Here is a 6000-nt window from a genome sequence, read left to right as displayed (position 1 = left end):
ATCCTTCTTACTGCTGTCGGTGGCGGCACGTAAAGTGGTTCGTGCGGAGGAGGTGTAACGCTCGTTACACGTGATGACGCTGAAGTAAGTTCCACCTTACGTTTTTTGACCGTGAGAGCTAGCAACGGTATCGGTTGCGTCCGCCGACGCTTCGTGGGATCTCCATTCTTACCAGCGAATCGTTCCTCAAAAAGGCGCGGCATCGTGGCTTTTCGATTAGCTTTGTCGGCTCTGGCGTGTGCGGCCAGGTTGGAGAGTCTTTAACCTAACCTCTGCTGCTTATGGAGATGCTTCTGGTTATGAAGCGTATCGCTATTGACGTCAGCTATCGGGCGTCCTACGTTATATATGCTGCCGGACATCCCGATTGACCAGAAGGTCGCTTTCGCGCCGTACAAGCGGCCGAGCGCTATGATTGGCTGGCAGGCAAAATACTCCGGTTAAGCGACTAGCGCTTGTAGGCGACTTACGCCAAAAGCGACCAGCGCTAAAGGCGACTGGTGGGCGCCTCGCGCCGTCTGAGCGACTAATGCCTATGATATGCTGACAGGTGACTCGCGCCGTAAAAGCGACCAAGCGCTGCGATATGCTGGCAGGCGTCTTGCGCCGTATAGTGTGCTGGAAGGCGACTCGCGCCGAGCAAAGCGACCAAGCGCTGTGTATGAGTGAAGCGTATAGTGCTCATAATGTTTTCAGCGTCTAGGCGTTTCTAAGCGTGGCGACTAGCGCTGATGAATAATTATTCGGTCCTGTAAGGGGTCTTCTCTTATACAAGTCGGTGCATAATCTTGAACTCGAGAGACTGCACCGGTGATGCAACGCCTAGCGGCGTTGCCGCGCACTGTCGATATTACAGGCATCGCGCGAACGTGTACCATTGGTGGCGCAAACCGCCACAATAACTTTTCCTAAATTCGGATAAAGTATTTCTTTTGTTAAAGAACACTTTTTGTTTATTATAGAAACCAAAACTTCCAAATCTTTGATATTTTCCAAATCTTTTACATTTGGAATGCTTCTCCACTGAAGAATTAAATTTTCTATATTAATAACATATTTTAATTTTGGAAAATTATTCAAAATCTTAACCAATGATGGTACGTTTTTGATTTACATCAGAATTGAGTCTCCAAAGAAAAATCTATTTTTTATTTGGTTGCACAATTTTGAGTAAAAGATAGGCACTTATGTGTTTGAAACTTGAGACTTTTGGTCGGATCGTTGGAGTGAGTGGACGGCTCGAGGATGGGAGGAGCGGTGAGAATGGAGCAAAAGAAAGGAAAAAGGAAGAAAGCCAACGGGAGATAGGTGAATCGATAGAGAAAGCATAGAAAAAGACGAAGAAATGAAGAAGGTGAGAAGAATGGAGCGTGAGAAGAGATATGGAAGAATTCATAGACGAAGAAGCTTGGAGGTTATGATGAAGCCGGGCGAGACGATCGGAAGGAGACGAGAGAGGGAAGCCGTGACACGGTAACGGAGCGTTGCGCGGACGTGCTAAAGGGAGCGCAGAAGGTAGAACAGCGAGAGGGCGCTACGCGACGGACGGTGGCGGTGCCCCGACGGGCGGAGCCGGAAGACGCTAGTAAGACCGAAAGAAACGGGGCCGAGGTGGCGCTGAGTGTCACGATGCCCCGACTGGTGGAGCTGGAAAATGCTGGTAAGGCTGAGAGAGACGGGGCCGGGGTGGCGCTGAGTGTCACGAAGGTTGGCACCCCTAAGAGGTGTAGAGAAAGCACGGACGGATGAATAGGTGGAGATAAGAGAGCAACAGTGTAAAGAGACGAGAGCTGAATCACGCGGTTTGAAAAAAGGAAAGGAGGAAGCGAGTGGTTACGGGAGCAAGGTATAGGGAAAATCGTTGCCGCCGGGCGTTTTCGCGTGTTCGGATTCGCGTGTCGAGTGCGAGAGCCGAGAGTCGGGACGGATTGCAGGCGCTCGGTCGACGGATGTAATTCGTTTGCACCGCGAAAGCTGAAAAACGGGTGAGCAACAGCGACAGCGACAAAAAGGAGAGAATACCGAGAACAGGACAGAGGATGGAGGAAGCTGAGTGGGCTAAGAAGATGGTGAAAGAACTAAGAGAGATAGGGCAAGGAATTAGGGAGGAAATAAGACGAGAAGAAAAGGAAATCAGGAAGAAAGTAAAGGCGTTAAGAACAGGATGAAGAAGAGGCAGACTGAAATGATTCGGATCAATGAGAGTAAGGGACGAAGAGACGAAGAAAGGAAGGGGACGGACGAGAGCAGCGGACAGAGACAGAAGGAAAGTGAGATAGAGAATGTAGAGAAGAGCAGAAGAGGAACGGCGATGAAGAAGATATTAGAAAAGGAGAGAGGAGAGAGGAGTGAAGGAGGATGGAGTGAAAAAGGATGGAGTAGAAATTGCTGGGAGGAAGTGGCAAGTGAGGAGGAAGGGAGAAGTGAAAGAAGGAGGATTTGTAATGAGGAGGTGAAAAAAACGGAAGTCAGACGGAGAGGAGAAAAGGTGAAGAAAAGAAAGGGATGGGCTGAGAACTAGACGGAAAGATGAGTGAAAAGTGAAGAGGAGGACAGAGGTAGCGGAGGAAGAAGCGAGGTTAGGACAGACAAAGGAGGGATAGAGGAAAGAGATAAGGAGAAGGAACACGATGCCGAAAGGAGCAGACTGTGGCAAATGGTGGAAGACAGAGAGGAGGAAGTAAGAAGAAGAAGAGAAAGAAAAGATAGAGAGACGAAGCGGAAAGACGAAAGAGAGAGAAGAGAGAAAGCAGAAAAGAGGAAAAGGAGCCTCATATGGAGAAGAGTAACAGGAGAAGCACCAAAGGAAAGAAGGGAGTTGGTGAAAACAATCATGGAAAGAGTGATGGGAAGGATAATTCCGATAAGAAGGGTCGTGGAGGTGACGGGTGCGGACAAGAAGGAGGTACTATTTACGGAGCTTGAAGAGGAAGACGACAAGGAAGACATAATTGGAAGGAGTGAGGAGATATGGAGAAGATAGGAATTAGGAGTCGACGAGAAACTTACGATGGAGGAGAGAACCTATAGGCACAAGGTGGTAAAAAAAGGTGTTGTAATCGACCCAACTGGCCAAATTTATTGATCGAAAAAACGTTACGTTTCGACCGAGGGTCCGGTCCTTTTCAAGCGTGTATAAAAAACTCACAAATATCGATTAGTCAGGTATAATGCCCTAACTACGCTGAATCTAAAAACTAAACGACAAATTACGCACTCCGCAATTAAATGAAATTATATCAATATTATACAAAAAATAGAAACTTACATATTTGTACGTCGGAATCAAAGTAATAATATATTTGTTGAACGGCATACTTCGTGAGATGTTTGTATCGTGACATAGCCGTGCGGTGGTAAACTTTAGACTTATAAACTTGACATTATAAATGGACTGGTGCCGTAAACAATAAGCAAGAGCGTAGAGAGGGAAGTAGCGGAGAAGGAGAAAACAGTTATATTTCTTTTATGATATGTTCGTAGAGAACGTTAAGATTCTTCGTGTCCTTTTGCAAATTGATGGTGTCGTCAAATTTTTTAATAAAAAACAATTCTGCTAATTCCCTTTTTCTGGTCTGTCTCTCTTTGTGTATTACTTCTGGCTTTCCCCAGTCAAAATCATGCCCATAGGATATTCGGTGCTCACTCACTACAGAATGATTGCCAGTGTGCTTTCTGGTGCGCTCTGGTGTTCCCTGAGACGCGTGCATAGATGTCTTTTAGTCTGCCCAATATACGTGGCCTTACAATTCCTTCAGTTAATTTTGTAAACTATTTTGGTTTGTTTTAGGTCATTAATTCTATCTTTGCCTCGTCTTATTAAGCAATCAAGTTTTTTAGGAACCGTGAATAAGGTAGTGATGTGGAGTTCCTTTAACGTACGACAAATGCTATCACTCAACGTTTTGATGTAGGGTAAAGGTATGCAGTTCTTAAAATCAAAAGTTGTATTATTGTCAGTGGGGGTGTTAAGGTGTGTTGTTACGTGTTTTGAGAGAGTTTAGACGTTTGGCAATGTGTTTATTAACGATTGGTTTAGGAAAGCTATTGTTGTTCAAAATTTCTTTAATTATTTTAATATTGCCATCGTGGAATTTTTCATCAGAAAGTAATACGGCGCGATCAACCAAGCTAGTAATAGTGTTCAGTTTGTATTTTAAAGGATGATTAGAGTGAAAATTTATGTACCGTCCGGAGAACGTCGGTTTTCGATACCAATTAGTAATCAGTATGATGCCGTTCCTAATTACAGTCGTATCTAGGAAGTTGAGTGACGCATTTGTTTCAATTTCATACGTGAACCTAAGTCTAGGATGATATCCGTTGAAAACTTTTAAGATCAAGCCCACACTTGTTTTGGGGACCACCGCAAAAATGTCATTGACATATCTAATAAATATCGGGATATTAAAATTCAAAAGGTTTAGGCAATGCGTCTCTAAGTCATTTATGACAATATCAGCAACAACCGGCGATAAAGGAGATCCCATAGGGCTGCCAAAAATTTGTTCATAAATTTTGTTGTTAAAATTGAAACTAGTAGACGATAAAATAAGTCAACCCAAAAAAAAGTCAAGGTCATTGGAGGGTGGTCCGTATTACTGCATAATTACTCAAAACTTATAAACTCATATATCTTTTCAGTCTCAAATAATAATAATAATAATAATAACCTTCACACGACCAAATCCCTGGTAAATTGCTTAAATGCATTGACCAAAAAACGGACGAACAACAGACTGAATGTGACATTACACATTACACATATTATATTCAGTTAATAAGTTTATGTACTTTCACGACTTTTTCACTCCCGGAGCAGTCCGGGGCGTGTGCCGGATCAAAAGGATAAAGGAGAGCGGGATGATAAGCCTCTCCGGTGATTCTCTTGCACCTCCAACACTCCACGAAAAGATTTTAATGTTGGGCGCCAGACGCGTGAATTCGCGTCCGCGAAATCGCGAAAAACCAAAACGAGACGCAAAACGAAATGAGTCGGTGTGCGAGGAATCGGCTAGCTCGACCTAATAACGGGGCGGGGTTGATGAAAGGCAGCGCGATACTCGGCGGGGTGACATGTAAATTATTAACTCAATCAGTTAACAAATAAAGAATAAAATTTATTATGTAATGAAACAAGGTCCATCATGGCATTCAATAATAAAAAAAACTAATAGCGCGGTTGATAACGCGGACGTCAATTTCCAAATAACAAAATGATAGTAACGCGGACGCCAGAAAACACGGAAAATGAAGTAATTTTAGTAAACGCGCGGAAGGTGTCGTTATTAAGCAAAATAATATCAGGAAAGATTCAAACTCACAAGAGCGTCAAAATCATATAAACTGCGCAGATAATATTAAGGGATTAAACTGACAAATAATGTAAAACATCGGCGCAAGTTACAACCGAATACGACATAACTGGAATGAACGCGAAATAATAGCGTGAAATGCCCCGAAATGATAGCGCGTCACGCTCGGAGCGCGTGAACGCAAAGTCCCAAGCCGTGCAGGGATTCTGTCGCCAAATAATCTTAATCTAACACAAGTAATAATCTTAGTCAAACGAGAGTAATAATCGTAGTAACGCTCCAACGCAATAAGGAACAAACGCAACATGTGATATCGCCAAGGATATCCTAACGCGAGGAATAAGGCGCCTAGGCGCTCGACATAACGCGGAATACTAACTAACGCGAGGGAAGATGCGGAATTACCGCAAGTAATAACGAAACGCCATATTAACGCAAATGATATCTAGACGCAAGTGATATCCGAACGCAAATAATATCCTAACGCGAGTAATAGCCTAGCGTGAATAATCAGTCAACGCGAACATTATCCTACTGCAATTAATAGCGCGAATAATATCCTGACGCACAAAACTGCCGCACGCGAATAATAATCTAACGCAAAAAGCCGAATACGAATCATACTTAACGCAAGAACTCCGAACGCAATTATTCGAACGCAAATACTCAGCCGAACGTGAAAAAT

Source organism: Temnothorax americanus, unplaced genomic scaffold, assembly GCF_048541705.1.
Source record: "Temnothorax americanus isolate GAGA-0224 unplaced genomic scaffold, ASM4854170v1 Scaffold250, whole genome shotgun sequence".
Taxonomy (NCBI): Eukaryota; Metazoa; Arthropoda; class Insecta; order Hymenoptera; family Formicidae; genus Temnothorax; species Temnothorax americanus.
The sequence above is the reverse complement of the archived record's forward strand: the minus strand, read 5'-3'. Positions refer to the sequence as shown.